The sequence below is a fragment of the Canis aureus genome, chromosome 5 (genome assembly GCF_053574225.1).
Source record: "Canis aureus isolate CA01 chromosome 5, VMU_Caureus_v.1.0, whole genome shotgun sequence".
NCBI classification, from domain to species: Eukaryota; Metazoa; Chordata; class Mammalia; order Carnivora; family Canidae; genus Canis; species Canis aureus.
In genome coordinates this window covers 76,138,115-76,158,412 of record NC_135615.1, presented here as the reverse complement: position 1 = coordinate 76,158,412, position 20,298 = coordinate 76,138,115, and the positions used below count along the sequence as shown (strand labels likewise).

Sequence of the window (20,298 nt, the reverse complement as noted above, 5' to 3'; positions counted from 1 at the left end):
ACTAACCACTTCTTATGAGTTGCCTACACACTTGACACTTACCTGGGTAGTTGTTAAGCTTGCTGCTGTACCGCACTAGATTTGTCTGAGTGTCCGTCCCCTGGTGGCTTTTTGAGGCCAGGGACATGTCATACCATCTCTGTGTTCTCGGGATCAAACATGGTAATTTTCAAGCATTTTAGGGGTGGATCTCTTTCTCCAAAAGAAAATCTATGAGTGGGATCCCTGGGTGGTGCAGCGGTTTAGCGCCTGCCTTTGGCTCAGGGTGTGATCCTGGAGACCCGGGATCGAATCCCACGTCGGGCTCCCGGTGCATGGAGCCTGCTTCTCCCTCTGCCTGTGTCTCTGCCTCTCTCTCTCTGTGTGTGTGTGTGTGTGTGTGTGTGTGACTATCGTAAATAAATAAAAATTTGAAAAAAAAAAAGAAAATCTATGAGCATCTTGATATAAAACAGAAATAAGGGAAACAGTTCTTGAAGGGGGTGATGGATATGTAGGTCCTGTGTGGTCACGTCAGAACGTGCCTGGGACCCTCCCTGGAGCTCCTGAGTCTCTACAAAGGTCTGAAAGCCCCTGACTCAGCACAATGCTGGAAACAAGGTCACTGCTCAACAAATATCTTTTAAATGATTTGAAGACCAAACCATTACGACCCAAAGAATATTTAGGGTAGAATTTCAGATATCTTGACTGTAGGGCTTTGGGGCAGGAGTCAGGGGTTCAAGTCTGACTGCCATTGCTCTCTGGCTGGGCAGAGACCTCACCTCTCTGGACCTCATTGTCTCATCCATAAAATAAGAATTATAGGACGCCTGGGTGGTTCAGCGGCTGGGTGCCTGCCTTTGGCCCAGGGTGTGATCCTGGGTCCGGGGATCGAGTCCCACATTGGGCTCCTGCATGGAGCCTGCTTCTCCCACTGCCTGTGTCTCTGCCTCTCTCTGTGTGTCTCTCATGAATAAATAAATAAAATCCTAAAAAATAATGAGAATGATAGCACCTCAACAGGGCTCCAGGTTTGTGATTATTCCCAGGGGTGGGACTATCCACATCCCTGTCCCCCCACCCTTCACATCATCCATGTCCACTGAAAGAAGACCAACTGCAGTCAGGACACAGACCAGTTTGGTATAAACAGTTGAGCCTTGGCCCAGGGCATGATCCCAGGGTCCTGGGATCAAGTCCCACATTGGGCTCCCCACAGGGAGCCTGCTTCTCCCTCTGCCTGTGTCTCTGCCTCTCTCTGTGTGTCTCATGAATAAATAGATAAAATCTAAAAAAAAAAAAAAAAAAAAAAAAAAGAGTTGAGCTTTGGTACCAGATCCTGGTTCTGACATCGACTAGCACACTGAGCCTCAGTTTGCTCATCTGCCAAATGGGGATGATACTAGTAGCTTCTAGGGTGTCAGTAAGTATGTGGCCAGGTCCAGAATGCTCTACTTTGAGGGCTGGCTCCCTCACTTTCTAGCCTGTGACCTTGAGCAGGTTAGGTCACTTAACCTGTTTGAACCTCAGTTTCCCCATCTGTACAAAGGAGGTAATTATAGTACTCACTTCATAGGATTGGATAAATTAGTTAACACGAGATACTTAGAACAGTGCCTGGCACATAGTAACCGTTGTGTACACGTGAGCAATGGATACCACCCCCGTGGCGCTGTTGTGAGGATTAAGTTGATTCATACTTAAAATGTGCCTAGCCCAGGAACCTGGTATATGATAAAAGCTCATTTGATAGGAGCTGATGTTTAATATGAAATCAGCTCAAACTCAGCATGTTGCATATGAGTTTGGGTGGAAAAATGTAAAAAAAACAAAAAGCAAAAGATGGGCAGAAACTGCAGGGCTTGGGATGTCACTCTGCAGCCTCCTGCGGAAGGGGCAGTGGCAGCGGCTCTGTCTGGGTGGGTGCCCCACAGGGCGGCTGCGGGCGTGTCCTGCCGCCTGACTCAGAGAAGAGCGGCCCCCCCACCTGTTCCCCACCCGCCTCCCAAGGCACCCTGTGTCTGCCCACCCGTGCGGTGATCGGCCCTGACCCTGGGGAGCTGCAAAGATCCCATCACTGCCCCGGGGCCGGGGGTGGCAGGAGGGGTTATAATTACGGGTTTCATCGAAATCGTGGCTATGATGAGCTCCGCTTTCCACGGCTCCTCCTCGAATAGCTCTGCCTGGGCCCTCCCCAACCCCTCCCACCTGGGTGCTGCCAGAAGCGGGCACTCCCACCCCGGGGAGCTAAGCACTTTATTTGAGGTATCTCACTTAATCCTCACAAACGGTGTGACTTCCCCCATTTTACCGGTGAGGAAACTGAGGCTCAAGGAGGCAAAGTGACTCACCCCGAAGTAAGTAGCCAAGACCCGCTCCAAGGTCTTTCTGGCTCGTGTCCCGCAATCTTCACCTCCACGCAGCTCGTACCCCAAATGGCATCAAAATCTGGTTGTCGTCACAGAAATGGGAAAGTGGGTTCTAGAACTCAGTAGCCCTGGGTTTGATTCTAGGCTCTGACGCTGTGTGATCCTGGGCAGCCACACCACCTCTCTGATCCTGGATCCCCGCCTACCCCCAGTGCCCACAACCCCTGGCTTTGTTGGGACGACTGTGTGAGAAAATATACAGATACGTATCTGTAAGTGCCTGGGACAGAGAGGGTCCACTGAGGGTCAGATGACACACAAGTGTCAGAAATCACTGTCTATATAGATACAGTCATCAGGGCGTGAGGAAACCTCTTGGTATTGGACGTGCCACATGTGACATTTCTAATTTTCTCCAGATTCTGACTCATGAAAGTGTGGACTGAGTCACGGGGTTTCCATTTTGCCTATATTAAGCCATCAGGTTGTGGGATCACTCACTAGCAAGCAACAGAATCTTTAGTGGAAGCAAATGAAACAGATTCCCCAGTTTGCTGTGCAAGTGGATTCCGGTCAATGAACCTCTCTGTTCCCTGAGTTTCTCTCTAGCAGAACGCGTTGATCTCATGCCAGGAGGTAGTGATCGCAGGGTAGGGCCTGGAGCTCTGGGAGGCAAAGGGGTTTTAGAAACCCTACCTAGTCCTGTCCTGTTTCCTGTTTCCTGTCCCTTGTTTCTCGTGATAAATGACTGGGAGGGGAAGATGTGCAATAGGGAGGGGGAAGGGGTGGGGAATGTCATTTACTGCTCTGGGAGCACGTCTGGAAGACAAAGCCTGGAGTTCCCTCTGTGGCCCAGAGCAAGTATCACTCCGATGTGCTGTGACTGGGCTCTGATCACCTCTCTCAGACTTACTCACCCCTCCCGAGGAGGCAGGAAGGGAAACATGGTGCCTGGCATGAGGCAATCCCAAGGACAGGCACGATTCCATTAACCCCGGAAACGAACCCTGGGTTCCCACCTGCCAGGTCCCACCTGTGACGAGGCTGAGGCTTCATCCTCCTTTATGAGCTTCTCCACTTTGCCTGTTATTATGTCCCTCGTATTCATGAGCAGGCTTCGGGCATTCAGGATTTCCTTAATTAGAGTTTCTTCCTTCCTGAGCATTTTGTCTTAGGATTTTTATAGATCATTTACGGCCTTGTCAGATTGGACATTGTCCCAGGCAACTTTGGTTTCTTCCCTGGGAAGGACAAGGGACAGGTTGAGGAACAGAAATGGCTTTCTCATTCCAGGGGGGGCAGGTGGGAACTACTTCAGCTCAGGTCAGGGTGGCTATCCATCCCCAAGGGCCACAGGCTCACTATTTCCTGTCCCCAGGGGACAAACACAACACATACAGCTAGCACGGAACTGAGGAGATTTTGTACATACATTCTTTCAAAATTCACAGGGCTAGAAACTGGTCCCCAGAGACAGTGTGGACTACTCTTTTGACCTTTCACCCGACGCACCTTTCCTTGGCCTCAAGCTCTCTTGGGCTCAGATGGGCAGGGGAAGGGCCAGAGTGAGGAGACACAGTTCCAGTCAACAAAAACACCTTTCTTTTCATTCTGCGGTGTTTGACACACGGGCACGCTTAATAAAACAGGTGTCAGGCACGGTGAGCCCAAAGTGCTGAATCAGCCGTGTCCCTTTGCTTTCATCTTGGGCCGGGAGTGTTTAACAGCCACGCTGAACAAGAAGAAATGGAATTTATCTCCTTAATAAGCCACCCTGAAGTCGCTGTGCTTAATCATGTTCATCTCCCAGGAGGCTGGGGGGCGGGTTGTGGATAATTTCTGGTTATATTAAGAATTTTCCTGGTGTGCCTAAAAAGTATTGATATGATCCTTAAAAAAAAAACCACACACACACACACAAAGAAAAACCGTTGCTATGGTTCTTTTGAAAAAAGTGAGTTTAGGGATGCCTGGGTGGCTGAGGGCATGCTGCTTCTCCCTCTGCCTATGTCTCTGCTTCTCTCTGTGTGTCTCTCATGAATAAATAAAATCCTTAAAAAAAAAAAAAAAAAAGCAAGTTTAGAAAACAGCACCTGACATACAATTCCAGTTTTGTGGGAAAGAGTCCTTCCCTTCCCATTATTTTCCCTTCTGGATGGGAAAATAGTGTGGAAGTTTTAAAATATGAGCATTGAATGACAGGGCAATGTGGTTTTCAAATTTTTAGTTCTTCATTGCCTTTGGAGATTTTGATACATCCCTCCCACAAACATATATTACACTCGAGATTCAAGAAAAAGAGTAAGCCCCAAGATATCCCTGGTAAATCCAGCTCAAACTTGGCTCAAACTGTCTTCCTGACTCAGACAAAAAATCTAGATGTCATAGCTAATTTCTGCTTTTATAGCCCTTCCTCAATTTAAGCCCACCTCCGCACAGGCCCCCGAGGTGAAGCTACTGAGAAATGATCCTTCGTCATTTGCGCTGGACTCCGTAGCCCATTTCCCCCCCAGCCTGGGTTCTTCCCATAGTGAGAGCTGTCACCCAAGTACGCGGGGGCGGGAGCGGCTGTCTTCCCATAGGCCTCTGTTTGGCTTCTCCTAGCTTCTGCTCTACCCTGAAGGCCAGGGCTTCTGTACGTTTCTCCAAGGAGGGAGATGCTTATAGAAATTTGCTGGTCCAACCTGGGTTGGGTCGGCCGGGGTTTCAGGGTGTGGAACCAGCTTCTCTCTCAGCCTTTTGTGGGGGGTTGCGGGGGGCAGTGTTCTCAAGCAGAAGCCAGGAGTAGCAAGGCCTCGGAGAGAGGCTTCTGGTACTGACTCCCTTCAGCTTCCTCAAAAACAGCCTGATTCCCTCCCCACCTGCGGTTAAGCCTGGAAAGTCTTGACATTCCCCCTACGTGGAGGAAGGAGAGGGGTTTACAAAAATGATTTGGAAGATGACAGCAGGCCATTTGGGAGTTAAAACAACATTTTGGGCTGATGAAGCCTGGAAACTGACTTTGAACACCCAGGTGGTAGTTTCCCAGGGGATGGGGAGAAGTCCCGACACCCCCCCACCCCACCCCCACCCCACCCCTGGGCCTGTGTCTCTCTCCTGCGAGGCAAAGTTGCACTCAGGACGTGAACAAATCCCGTAAGGCAGTGGCTAAGAATGTAGACTTTGGAGCCCATGGATCTGGGTTCACCTTCCAGCATGGCTGTCAAGAGCTGTGTGGCCTTGAGCAGAGGAGACCCAGTGCCCACTGCACAGTGTGTTGGAGGGGATTAGGTCAGAGAGCTCCCCTGCAGTGCAGAGCAGGGCCCTAGGGGACAGGGGCGTGAAAGAGCTGTTTTGTATCTTGACTGTAGTGGAGGACACACGACATTATGTGTTTGTTGAAATCCACAGAACTATATGCTACAGAATGAACTGTATGTCGTGTAAATTTTTAAAACTTAGCTATCTTGAGGATTTCTCCTGGTTTTGACATGCTACAGGTTTCCTCAGAGGGAGAGGGAGAAGCAGACTCCCCGCTGAGCAGAGTTCCATGCGGGGCTCAATCCTAGGACCCTGAGATCATGACCGGAGCCTAAGGCAGATGCTCAACCACTGAGCCACTGGGGGGGCCCTAATTAATTTCTATTTAGATTTGGAAACTGAATCAGTGTAAAATATTTTCCTACTAAGGATAACTTAATTGTTTTGGTAGGACTACATTATATTTTTAATATATTTTTATCATTAACTTTTTATTGAGATGTAACTCAATACCACTAAATTCGCCATTTTATTTTATTTATTTAATTTAAAGATTTTATTTATTTATTTGACAGAGCAAGCAAGAGAGCACAAGCAGGGGGAGCAGGAGAGGGAGGAGCAGACTCCCCACTGAGCAGGAAGCCCCATGACTGACTCAGTCCCAGGATCCTGGGATCACGACCTGAGCTGAAGGCAGATGCTTAACCAACTGAGCCACCCAGGTGCCCCTAAATTTGCCATTTTAAAGTATACAACTCAGTGGCTATTAGTATATTCACAAGGTTATGCAACCATCACCACTAATTCCAGAACATTTTGTCACCCCAAAAAGAAAACTCATACCTATTAGCAATCACTCATGCCCGCTGCCCCTGCACCCAGCTCCTGGCAACCATAATCTACTTTCTTTCTCTGTGAATTTGCCTATTCTAGACAGTTCACATAAATGGATTCATTTAGTATATGCTCTTTTGTGTCTGGCTTCTTTCACTGAGCATATTTTTTTTAAGGTTTCCTCCATGTTGCATTTATTCCTTTTTTATTGCTGAATATGTAATGTTCCTCCAATTGAATATAACACCTTTTGTTTATCTAAATATCTGGATATTTGGGTCGTTTCCACTTTTGGGCTACTAGCTCTTGAAAACATAGCATCCAAACTGAGATGTGTTGTAAGTATAAAATATATTCCAGGGATGCCTGGGTGGCTCAGCAGTTGAGCGTCTGCCTTTGGCTTAGGGCATGATCCTGGAGTCCTGGGATTGAGTCCCACATCAGACTCCCTGCGTGGAGCCTGCTTCTCTCTCTGCCTGTGTCTCTCCCTCTCTCTGTGTGTGTCTCTCATGAATAAATAAATAAAATCTTAAAAATATATAAAAAAATAAAATAAAGTAGGGACACCTGAGTGGCTCAGCAGTTGAGTGCCTGCATTTGGCTTAGGGCATGATCCTGGGGTCCTGGGATTGAGTCCCTCATTGGGCTCTTTGCATGGAGCCTGCTTCTCCTCCCTCTGCCTGTGTCTCTGCCTCTCTTTCTGTGTCTTTCATAAACAAATAAAATCTTTATAAAAAATAAATAAAATAAAATATATTCTAGATTTTAAAGACTTGTGAAAAAAGAATATAAAATACCTTGTTAATACTCTATTAAATTGACTGTATGTTGAAACATATTTTTTATATGTTAGGTTAAATAAAATATATCCTTAAAAAAAAATTAGGCTGTAAACAAAGCAGGGAAGGCATGAGCTGCTGAGAAGGAGGGCAGGGGCCCTTGCTGGCAGCTTCTCCTCCTTAGGTCACCCAGTGCAGTGGAGACCTCAAGTGAGGAGCAAAGTGAGCAGCCACTTTTGGTCACCCTGCCTTGGCACCGAGGGCAGCTGCAGAGAGGGCAAGTCCAGGCAGGAGACATTAGATTATTCCTCCACAGGAGGGGACCCAGACCTAGAATTATGGACAAAAGTAGTAATTGCAGTGGCCAATGACAACAATGGCTTCTCCTGGCACCTGGCCTGCTTTGGGCTGCAGAGTTGCTCATGTTCCCACAAGCTCCAGGGCTCTGCTCACTAGTCCAGGAACAAAGGCAGCAACAGGAGAGGCTTCCCTACCCCTGGCACCAGGCACCTGGCTCCTGAGTGGCCATCGGGAGGCTGGAGCCCCGGCCCTGTGCTGTCACTACCCTACTATGTGTCCTTGGACAGGTCCCTTCCACCCTGAGCCTTGTCAGGTGAGGGAATTGGATTAAATGATCTGGGGTGTTATCCAGCTTTAATTTTGAATATAATTTTGATAATTGTTAATATTTAAATAAACATTAATATTTCATATTCTAAATGAAAAAGTCGTGAGTCAAACAGATGTGAAGAGGCCTGAGTCAGATAGACGTGAGATCAGTCTTGGCTTTTATCTTACCATTTGTGTAACTTCTCTGCTCCATGTTCCTCCATCTTTAAAACGGAGTCAATGATAAGTAGTTCTCTTACAGCGTTACTGTGAGGTTTAAATCAGATAATGGTTGCTGGCACTTAGTGCTTACTGGGCACCAAGTAGTGTCCTAAGTGCTTTGCACAGATGAGCGTATTTAATCTCCCCACCAAACCATCCACAGCAGGTCTTATTAGTTCCATTGCCAAGTGCATACAGGTGACAGTGTTTCAGGGCGAGGGTTTCGAACCCAGGCTGTCCAGAGTTCCTTCTGTGTCATGCTAGCCCGCCCCCAGCACAGATAGGAGGCATAATAAATCCTCAGTAGATGTTAGAAGGGCGAGGGAGACAGCATCCCATGATTGTTGATATACCTCAGTGGAAACACTATTCAGCTCCCCACTAAATAGATACGGACACCAAGCCCAAAAGGATAAAGTGACGTGTCCTGGGCCACCGCCAAAATGGTGACAGTGCGAAACCCAGGTATCCTGGCTCAGAGCTCCCCTAAGTATTTGAAACTGGAGTGGATCTCAAGTTACACATGCAAATCTGTTGGCAGATCAGTGGCCCCAACCCAGGCTGATCTCAGAACTTATCACTTGGCTGATTAACATCTGAATATCAGGGCTGTGCTTCTGGAAATGCCTTTGTCTTCCTCTGTGTCTAGTCCCTGAATTTCATCTAGGTAGAATCCTTGGTTGTTAGGTCTTGCACTTAATAAGAATTGCCTGCCCAGGGCACTTAAAAAATCACTCTTGGCTTCTGAGACTCAGTTCAAATACTTCTTGATGTTTACCTTGGATAGAACTTGTACTAGGTACAGGAGCTACCCAGAGATGAAGGAGCTACCTCCCTGCCCTGCCCTCCGGGAGTTCCCAGTTGAATCAGACAGATAAAAGAAATTCCCTTGCTCAAGAATAATTGCTTAAAGATGGACAAAAATGATAAAAGCTGGTGTTGGTGATGTTGCAGCGAAATAGTCACTCTTATTCTCGGCTGGTGGGAAAGGAACTTGGTATGGTCTTTCTGGAGGGCAGTTTGGCAACAGGTTATCAAAAGTCCTAAAACTGTGGCTGCCCTTAAAATCCTGCAATTCTATTTCTTGAACTTGGCTCCAAGGAAATAACTGTGGCTGGGTGCAAAGATTTAGCTGCAGTTATGTTAATGCAGCTTTGATTATAGTAATGAAATACTGGATGTAACCTGAATGTCCATCAGTGGGTGACCGGTAAATGAGGCCTGGTCTTCCAAAGGTCTTCATAGAATAGTTAATGCTGGAAAGAGACTCACATTGTTGTCTAATGGGAGAAAGAAAGGCAGGTAGCAAACAGTATCTGTGGAGTGATGTCATTTTTCTCATAAGAATATATATTTGCTATGATAAGAGCTAACACTTGTTGAGTCACGGACATTATTTCAATCCTATAACATAGATCATTTCTTTAGAAAAAAATTTTAAATGAACTTTTTAGTATCCTAGATGCTGTTTTTAATTTCATTTTACAGTTGAGGAAATGAGGTTCAGATGGCATAGAGACTAGCCCACATGTGTCTAGCGAGGATTAGAGTCCAGCTCAGCCAGCCTGTACATTTAATCCTGGGGCCACAGCCTTCCTGTGAGCAGAGGGAAAGGTAGGAAAGAACAACTGTGGTTCTCTTCGGATGAAAAATAATCAGTTATTTGTTTATTAAATTTATTATTATTTTATTCTTCATTATTTTTATCTGCATTTTCTTTTTTTTTTTTCTTTCCTCTCTATGAGCATGGATTATTACTTTATTTCAAGGAACACTGGCCTATTGACTCCACAAATCAAAAAAGACCAAAGACTTGAACTGTCAAGAGTTTTTGCCCTGCCTCGCCCTCCACATGCCAGGGGGTTGTTTCAGGCAAAGAGGCGGGAAACCCTAAGGTCTAGTCTTCAGAACTACAATGAGGGGAACCTCGTCCCCTGCCAGTCCCTCTCATACAAGATCCCAAAGGGCAAGCTTCCAGCCAAAGGGGTCCAGTCTTCCCACCAGCCCCCTGACCTCCAAGGCCCGGACCTCATGTGAAATTCAAAGGTGGGCACTCTGGTCCCAGTGTCTCATTCCTCATGTTGTAAGGCTTCCAACTACCTCATTTCAGAATGAAGGAGGCAAGGAGAAGCCCAAAGCAGGTGGCAAGGATTCTTAAAAAAACAAGGATTCATGTTTTTTACCCCAAATCAGCTAGGGATCCCCTAGTTACCACCCACCAGCTGACTCTTTCTACTCCCTGAGCTGACTGGCAGTTGTGGCAATTGTCCCTGATTCAAACTATTTGTCACAACTACCAAATCCTAGGCTTCTACCCTCTGAAGAAGGGAAGAGGCTGGGTGCAGGACAAAGAATTGTTTGGAGGGGGCAAAGGGGGAGAGCAGGGAGTTATAATCCTACAGAAAACAGCAAAATGATAATAAACTCAATAAACATTTACTGAGAATGAGAGCTTAGACGTGTTGAGAGGTTTACGTGCATTACCTCATTGAATCCTTCCTCAAAATGCCAGAAGATGGGCACTGTCACTACACCCATGTGAAGGTGGGAGAACCCAGGCTGAGTGGTATCAAATAACTTGCCCCAGGTCATGTCATGCAGCTGATAAATGGGGCAGTTAGGATTCTAAACCCAAGTCCTCCTTGCTATAGCCCCTTCCTGGAGCTATGGGAGCCCTACAGTGCCTTTACACCTCTCTGTACACACACACACACACACACACACACACACACATACACTTTCAACTTCAAGGAAACTGTTTTCAAGTCTCTTGGCCAGAAAGATCTCACGACATTTCTTCTGGATTTATGTGGTGCCACTTTGGAAACAGTCTGGCTCAACGCCTCTGAGATCAAGCACCCTGGGTTTGCCTCCTGGTTCTACATGTTTCTGGGAAGTCGAATCTCATGATCTCCATATAAAATGGAGACTGATAGTAATACACACAGACACATATGCACACAATCACACACTGACTATAAAGTCAGAAATACACTATCATTTTGCCTGTATTATAATGTAATATAGCTAAACCATTTGTATTTATTATTAGTCTGTTTTCAAACTTATTTTTTAAAGATTAATTTATTTACCTTTTCATGAGAGACACACAGAGAGAGGCAGAGACACAGGCAGAGGGAGAAGCAGGCTCCATGCAGGGAGCCCGACGTGGGACTTGATCCTGGGACCCCAGGATCACGCCCTGAGCCAGAGGCAGAGACGCTCAACCACTGAGCCACCCAGGCGTCCCATTAGCTTAGTTTAGAGCTTAGAAAGACTTCAACCACTGCTCATTCCACCCTCCCAGCACCTACTTTGGAGGGTGGAAGAATGGGATTGGTAAACAATCCTTCTTGCTAGAAACTCATGTTTCTTAAATTTTTTAAAAGATTTTATTTATTTATTCACGAGAGACACAGAGAGAGAGGCAGAGACACAGGCAGACACAGGCAGAGAGACTCCATGCAGGGAGCCTGATGTGGGACTTGATCATGGGACCCCGGGGCCCCAGGACCACGCCCTGAACCAAAGGCAGATGCTCATCCGCTGAACAACCCAGGTGTCCCTGTTTTCAAACTTAATGGCTACTTTGTATTTATCTTGTGGGGGATATATATATAAATCATGTATAAATAATGAAATGAAAAAATATATATGTATACATACACATGTATATATAATGAAATGTGTGAGGAACTTTGTATACAGCCTGACACATCACAGGTACTTAATACATGATAACTACTGTTGTTTTGTTTTATATTTATGGATCTGGCCTCAACTCAATCTCACCAATGCTAGTTCATTGCTTGCTATGTGAGGGTTCTAGAGGGAAGCTCACGTGCAGTGGGGGGAGCAGACATAAAGAATTCCCCTGGTAGGCAGTTGTATTACAGTGATATGCTGCCTGTATAGAAAAAGTGTTTTGAGAAAATAATGGACAAGAGAGTGAATTCTTGCCTGGGAGACCTAAGTGGTAAGGTTTTTACTTTTAGATAAATTGTATAATACAGATAAGAGCACAGATCTTAAATGTACAATCTGGTGAATTTTGACTAAAGTATACACCCGAGTAACCACCATCGGAATCAAGATAGAGAAGATTTCTATTGCCCCAAAAGCCCTTTTGAATGCAACCACAGGACGCCTGCGTGGCTCAGTGGTTGAGCATCTGCCTTTGGCTCAGGTCTGATCCTGGAGTCCTGGGATGGAGTTGCACATCGGGCTCCCTGCAGGATGTTATAATATTCTCCCTCTGCCCATGTCTCTGCCTCTCTGTGTCTTTCATGAATAAATTTTTTAAAAAAATGCAACCACAGCTCTGTTTTTTCCATAGTAGAGTAGCTTTATCTGCTCTTGACCTTCACATAAATGGAATCATTCATGGCGTCCTCTTTTTACATCTGGCTTTGTCCATTGAACATGGGTGGCAGTTTCTAAACCGGGGACCAGTTACTTGATCATTCGTTCATTCATTCATTCCTGCGTGCATGCAGACATTCATTCACAGTCTCCCAACCCTCTAACTGGTCAGAAAGTCTGTTTACTCATTCACTCAAAAACAATTTATCTGTGATGGAGGTCTGGTTTAATAATTCTCCATTACATTCCACATCTGGCTTTGGTTCCTCTGACTAGGAAACAAGTAAAAATTTGGTAAACCGTATCTGCTGTTGTTTAAAATTCTACTCCCTCTCTTTCCACATTCTGGAAAATCTGTGATCTATTCTGGGCATCATCATCCTCAAGTCTTAAGAAAATCTTCATCCCCATCAAGTATATGTTTCTGGAACACCCTCCTGGGCAGGCATCACCTCATATTATTTTATAAGATTATCTTCAAGAAATAGGAAAGGCTTAAATCAATGAAAGCAAGATTAACTGCAAAGTTTGGTGGAAGGCTGGGGGTAGAATTTCCCAAAATGTGTTCCACAGTGGATCACTGGTTCTACTGTTACAGGTATATGGTAGAGACAGGGAGGATGATTACATGGCCATCTCACAAACCCTGGGTTGAAAAAGCAAACAAAACGGGTTTCTTGATTACTGGACTTTTCAGAGACTTGACTGTGCATTGTTAATTTTTAAGAAGAGGGTCTGGTGTGCAGCTTTGCCCAGACAATTTTGATCCCAGAAACTTTGCTGCCTAGAACATCTGGGGCATTCTTGTGTTGTCTAGGGTGCATCTGTGGGATTTCCTGACATGACTTTAGAGAATTCATAAGCAATTTGGGTCCAGGAGAGGTAATGGAGCAAACTGCCCAGGAAGGTTGAACCAGAGGAGGGTAGAGCCAGGGGCTGTGAAGAAGAGGGAGCTACTTCCTGAGAAGATAGGAGAAGAAGCAAGGAGGGAGTGGGCTTGAGGTGAGCCTAAGAGTTTCAGGGAAGTGAGGAGGAGAAAGGAACTTGCCAGCTAGAAGAGGAACAGGCTCAGGCTGGACTGGGGCCTGGAGAGGATATCCATGTTGCAGAATTCCCACGGAATGTTCTTTTCACTATGGGCTGCCTCTGGATGCTGCATTTGCTGGACAGAGGACAAGGAGGAAAGTATTCGTTGTTCCTGGCCCTTGGACATGACAGTGACTGGGAAACCAAGTCTGTACCACAATCTCTACTGCTAGAGCTGGCGTCTTTCCCACAGACAGGAGTGAGAGGCCGCCCTCTGTGCCTTCCTGGACCAGTTCAGACAAGACACATGCACTCACGGCACTGCCACTGTCCCCGCTGCCGGAGGACTGGATGTCGACCAGGTGGGCCTTCCGGAGAAGAGTCTGAGATTTCACAAAAGATGGGCAGATCCGGGTCTCCATCACCATGGAGGCAGAGCTTCACCCGAACAAGGCTTCCAGAGAGTTTGTCTAGGAAGCTGTAGCTGCCAGGTGTTCTGGAGTAATTCCGGCCCGGGGTTCAAATGGCAGCTCCGTCGCTCACCTTGGGCAAATCGCCTTGCTTCTCTGGGACTGTTCGCCCACCTGAAACATGAAAATTGTCATATGTTTTTCCCCACGGTGAAACTAATATATTTTTTTAAATAATAAGACAACAGGTATAAAATACCTGGCATATGTGTCGGGCACGAAGGCCTTTTTCGTAAAAAGGGCCGGTGCTTGTTACCACCAATAAATTCCTCCACCTGGCAAGGTCTCTGGGAGAGGAAATCTGTTACATTAAAATGGTTAAGTGATGTTTTACTGTAGGGGGGTAAGAACTGGTAGGACTAGTTGAAACCTATTGTTTTTTATTCTCAGGTAAATCCCACCAATCTCATCCCCCTGGGGCCAAACAGGGCATAAGAATAACTCAGTGGGACTCTGCACTAACGGACACTCCTGTGGGGAAGATGCCAGACGCCTCCTCTCTCCCCGGCACTTGTCCCCTGCTGGGGGACTCAGACTGCTCCATAGGCCAGGAGGGGGGCAGTGTCAGAGGTCACAACACACACACACACACACACCCAAAAAAGAAAAGAACGAGAAAATGTACCACTTCCCTGGTGGGGTCTGTTTTATAACAGATCACTCCATCCCCAGGCTCCAGGGGAAATATCCCTCCCTGGCCATAAACTCATCCATTCCGAGGAAGTGACCAGTGACTCCTGCCTGAGGCACCGAGGGTAATACTCTGGGGTGTGATGTTTGAGGTTGGCCGGTTAATTGTGATGTAGGCTCCGCTTTCCAGCTACCATCCACTCCCCCCTTCCCTGGGGTCTCACTGAAGAAAGCCTCTTGGGGTCCTGCAAACAGTTCCTGGGGTTGAGAAGATTCGCGTCCAGGCTGCTGGATGTGGGGGTAGGGTGGGGATGGGGGAATGGACTTTTGAAGATGGTGCCAAGTCACTGGGGTTTGTGAAATGTGATCCTGCTAGATAAAGACATGGAGCACTAATTCTTTCTTCCATTCTGTTTTCTTTTGGGGAGGTACCTTCCAAGTCACAGACCACAAATCTTAGCTAAAAAGAACTTGAATGACCTTCAAAGCCAAACTTTTCATTTCACAGTGGAAGAAACTGATTCAGAGAAGGGAGTTAACTGGCCTAAGGTCAACACAGTCAATGAGCAGCGGGACTGGAACTCAAACCTTGACCTCTTAACCTGGCCCAGTGCTCTCTCACCCACTGCTTAGCAACAGTATGTGTGACAGCCATGCGCTGGGCACTGTATTAAGTGTTTCACATGCATTTAATCCCCACAACCATCTTATGGAGTAAATTACTACTACGGTTACCATTTTACAGATGAAGAAACAGACTCAGAGAAACAAGTTAAGAAGCTCAGGGTCACAGGCAAACAGAAAGCAGAGTTGGGATTCAAGCCTAGGTCTGGTTAGGGACCAGGAGCTTATAATCATTAACACTAAACTATCTGAGGCACAATAAGCCTTTAAGTCGAGGACCTTAACTTGCAACACCCCAAGCCACCTCACAGGCTTCTCGGAGCTTGGAGAGTGGACAAAAGTGAAGCAAAAGTCTCCCAAACATGTCCCCTCCAGATGGGGCTGAGTATAAGTTGTCAGTTATCCTAGGGCGACCAAATGAAATACTGCGGCCCTATATTGGGTCGTCAATCAATTTGGAGGCCACTAATAGTTTCGAAATATGGCCTAACAGCCAAAGCCACTGGCTAGAGAGTCAGGTCCCTGTCATCTGCCTACTGAGAGCAAGACTCTTCCTCCTGGAGGTATCCCCAGGGCCCATTAATGGGTAATCCTGGGGGTGTCTGCTCATGACTGAGGAGGGTGTGAATGACAGAGCTGACTGTGAAAGGGGAGGGGGCAGAGGCTGGAGCATCTCTTCAGGGGCAGCTGTCAAGGCATGACTCAAATTTCGAAAGAGCCTGGGCAGAGAGAACACTCATGCTCACATCCCCTCTGAGTCTGAGGAGCCTGGTGACTAACATCCATCACCAGGAGCATCTGCCCTGGGCTGAGTGTTGTGGAGGCCAGAGCAGAAGGAGAGACAAGACTGGGAACTCACTGTTTCCCTGGGAGGCAAGATAAGCCTTCGTAATGACAGCAACAACAGCTGACATTACCAGGACTTAGTGCACGGAGCGGTGCGAAATGCTTTGCATGTGTTAAATCATTTAAATCCTCACCAGGTAGGAGTTATGCTTACGTTAAAGATGAAGAAACTGAGGCTCAGAGAGATCAAAGAAACTTGCCCAAGGTCACACAACTAGTAAATAGTAGAGCCAAGATTTGAACTCAAGTAGTTTGGCTTCAGAATCCAAGGTCTCAACTAGATGTGCCCTACCGTGCGTGCACACTTATGCACGTGCATGTGCTTGGTGCAGATGCTCTGCAGTACAGATTCTCATCACCTAGAGGGGAGATTGGAGAACTCTCACGGAGTCCTCCAACACGTGAGAATCTGTTCTTTCCATAAGGAAACTGATTTTGCAGAAGTCCAGTTGTAGAGAGAGAAGGGAGGAAAGGTTTCCAGAATAAAGGGGTTTGATGAAGGTTTCCCCACCAGGCTTCCTTGTGGGCAGGAATATGCCTTATTTGCTCTTTTTCCCTGCCCGTGGCACAACTGCATGGCCAGAGTAAGTCCTCACTAACCTTACTGAATAACTGCTTGCTGAGGCAACATAAACTGGTAGTACAGGACTTGGGCTTTAGAGCCAAACGTCCCAGGTTCAAATCCCAGCACGGTCACTCTAGGGCTGTAGGACCCCATCAACTTCCCTGGCCTCTTCATGACTCAAGTTCCACATCTATAAATAGAGCTGGTGATTGAATCTAAATCTTTGGGCAGTTGTAAGGATTGAGTGAAACAGAACAGGGAAAGTGTTTATTATCCTAGTTGGTATATACTTAAGTGCTCAAAAAATAAAAGCTCCCATTATAATTTTTAATGATTAAATATATCTTCATACTCGTTCAGTGAACACTGCACACATATAGATAGATGGCAGCTTCTGAGGTGGAGGAGATTCCAGAGCAATTGGAAAATGGAAGGTGGGGTTGACAGAACCAAATACAATGAACCTTGTCTGGGAAGGAAAGCTGACTGCAGTGTGACATGGGTCCAGGCAGGATGGGCAGCCTGACTTGAGCACAGGCTGAAATGAGGAGCAGGGGCAAGTGGGAGTGGTGAATGCTGGAGACTTCTGAGTAGCTGCCTTGCTGAGGGAGGGCTGGAGTGGCCTGATCTTGGTATAAGACCTGGTTCTTGGGTACCCCAGGCCACAGTAGCTCTTCCCCTTCTTACTCCTCACTATTTGAATACCTGCCACCACAGTGAGGGCCTTAAAAATCCTCCAGGCAGATCAGTCATGGATTCAGAAAAACCCAAACCTGAATGTCTGGGGTCCGAGGTCAAGCACTTAACCTGTGACCACATGGCCTCTGCCTTCCTGAGAAGGTGCAGGGCCCAGGAGACCCTAGCATGTCCCTCCCTGCCCCCTTCTCCATTGAGAGCAGATCTAAACACCAGGGACAGGCACTGAAGGAAAACTGTAAAGAACTAGCAACAATGAACCTCGTGGGTTGGTTAATCGTGCCGGCCTGAACCTAAGCCTGGAGCAGGCCCCGCCTCACACCACCCCTCCCCACTCTAACCTAGGGACACATCACTGATCCTAGATACTCCTGTTCAGCACTGACACACCAGGACTCTCTGTGTCCATGCCAAGCTTTGGACATTTTCCTTGTAGTTCCTCAAGAAAACCCTCATCTGAACCCTCCAAGCCCCCAGTTTGACCCCTGCAAATAAATAAGAGGGGAAAATACATTTTTAGCATTGTTGGCCGTGATGGTGGTGGGGATTAACCAGCGTTTCTCAGCAAAGCTCTTTTTATTTAGAAGTGGGCAGTATCTTGTTTAATGGCCCTTGTAAGATGCAGGCTGGTGATGGTCTGCAAATGAGGGTAGGTCCAGGTCCCTGCAAAGAGTGGGCCTCCAGGACTGGGACAGCTGGGTTCTGTTCTTTCCATTGGGCCCTCTCCTCCTAGGATGGAGGCTGCTTTTCCTGGCTGCCTTCTGCTCTCACCAGGTCCTGGCAACAAAGTCTCCAGATAGTATTCTGGATGCTTCTTCCTTCCAGGCTCAGGACAAGCCTTCTTTGATTTGTTACCTTTTAATAAGTGTAGCTTTTCTTTTCTTTTTTCTTTTCTTTTCTTTTCTTTTCCTTTTCTTTTCTTTTCTTCTTTTTTTTTCCTTTCCTTTCCTTTTCTTTTTTCTTTTCTTTTTTCTTTTCTTTTCTTTTCTTTCTTTCCTTCCTTTCTTTTTCTCTTTCTTTCTTCTTTCTTTTATTAATAGGAGAAATAATGGCCTCAGTAAGCCAAAAGAATATAATATAAATGACCCTGATCCCATTATATATGATACTCTCTGGTATGTAGCTTCCCTAATCGCTTTCTATTCACATATATAGGTTTTAAAAACAGGAATGGATTAGGGGCACCTGGGTGGCTCTGTCAGTTTAGTGTCCGATTCTTGATCTCAGCTCAGGTCTCAATTTCAGGGTTGTGAGTTCAAGCCCTGAGTTGGGCTCCATGTAGGGTGTGGAGTATACATTTAAAAAAAAGAAAAGAGACGCCTGGGTGGCTCAGCGGTTAAGCGTTTGCCTTCGGCTCAGGGTGTGATCCTGGAGTCCAAGATCAAGTCCCACGTTGGGCTCCCTGCGTGTAGCCTGCTTTTCCCTCTGCCTGTGTCTCTGCCTCTCTCTCTCTCTCTGTGTGTGCATCTCTCATGAATAAATAAAAATCTTTTTTAAAAAGTGAAAAAAAAATTAAAAAAAGAATGGACTAATTTACTAAAAGTAGTTTGAGACTCAAAATTCCAAAGTAGGACATCAGACCCAGTTTCAAGACCCAGAGGCTTCCTGGAATGACTCTGGGTTAAGTTGCTTCATGGATGGGCCTCCCTTTTCTCATTTGTAAAAGTATAACAGTAGTTACTTCATAGGGTTGGTGTGAGGATTAAATGAGATTAAACACTGAGCCCAGGGCCCTGCATAAAGGATGGGCTCATAAATGCTAACAACTGTGCTGTAAACTCAGTGAATAACCTCCAGGGCACTAAGGGGCCTTCTGCAGCACCTTGCAAACTGTGGCTCAGTATGCAACTACATCTGGGTATCTTATTTCACTGAGCTTTTATTGAAGAGTATTTATATTAAGTTTTCAGGATTATAAACAATGTTCTGATGCATATCCTTGCAGATAATTCTTTGTACAAACAGATTGCTTGCTTAGTCTAAATTCCTATGAATGAAATTGCTAGATCAAAGATGAGCTAAAATCTAAAGCCCACATTTGGACTGATTCACACTCCCTCCAGCAAGGAGGGAGCCTGTTTTCCATCACCCTTGCCAACACCGGGGTTTGGCATTTTCTTTCATTTTTATCAACTTGATAAGTGTGTGTGTGGTGGGGGGGGGGGAGCGGGGGGGCGGGGGGGGGAAGACAAAAAAAACAAAACAAAACAACAACCCTTGTTTGTTTTCCAGGTATTTGGAGATTTTCTCATTTTTTAAGGGATGCTTTGAGGACAACTTTAGACTCCATAATGATTCTTCCTGTCCAAAGCACTTCTAGGGAAGGAATGTAGGTGGTGTTAATGGCAGAATTGTGACAAAAATCTCAAGTTCAGTATGTAAAAGGGTCTGGATGCTGCCCACCTCAACCTTCCACAACCACAACTTCCAGGTCCTTCCATGCTTCCAAATTAGGGCTATATTCTCTGTGTAGGGTGTGTGGCCTACCCCTCCACTTAAGTCTACTGATGGGGTAGAGAGGAATATTACACTGGAATGTTTACAGAGCTGTAGGTCCATGCCCAGGATAGCTCTTTTGGCACCCATTAGGATCCACAATGTTATCTAGGGTGATGCTTTATCCAAAATCTGAGGTGCCAATCCCAACTCCTTTGCATGAATAGAGACACTTTCTCTAAACATCGCATTCAAATGAGGCCCCAAATATATTACCCCCTGACTACCATCATCCACTACAGCTCATCAGAAGAGATAAAGCATGGGAAAACATGTCCTAAACTGAAAAGAGCTTTACTATCAAACAGGCTGTTAAGAGAAGTTGAGTGTCAAGTGCTATAAACTAACCTGTGAATTGGGGCTGGAAATAGGTGGTGGCTGAGGACCCTTTTCTAAGCTGGGTGCTCACCTATAACCCTGGCTATCTTTTATTAGGTACCTATGGTTTATTTGCTATTGGCTTTCTACTGAGATCTTCATTTAATTCTCAAGTCAACCCCACTGAGGGATGATGGGGAAACTGAAACTTCCAGAAGTGAGTCACAGAA

The 20,298-nt window shown here is 46.2% G+C and overlaps 1 long non-coding RNA gene across 10 annotated transcripts in view; it reads right to left on the bottom strand.

Moving 5' to 3' along the window:
• LOC144314688 (uncharacterized) overlaps nucleotides 1–20,298 on the bottom strand; it is a 31,045-nt gene that overhangs the window by 2,807 nt on the left and 7,940 nt on the right. For 6 of the 10 annotated variants that reach the window (XR_013380540.1, XR_013380547.1, XR_013380541.1 and 3 more), the window contains one exon: nucleotides 6,163–14,007. This is a non-coding gene — a long non-coding RNA (uncharacterized LOC144314688). Of the gene's footprint in view, nucleotides 1–2,004; nucleotides 3,017–3,384; nucleotides 3,593–6,162; nucleotides 14,008–14,092; nucleotides 14,195–20,298 lie in introns of those variants that run through there. The other 4 variants (XR_013380543.1, XR_013380544.1, XR_013380545.1 and 1 more) reach the window with 3 other exon arrangements.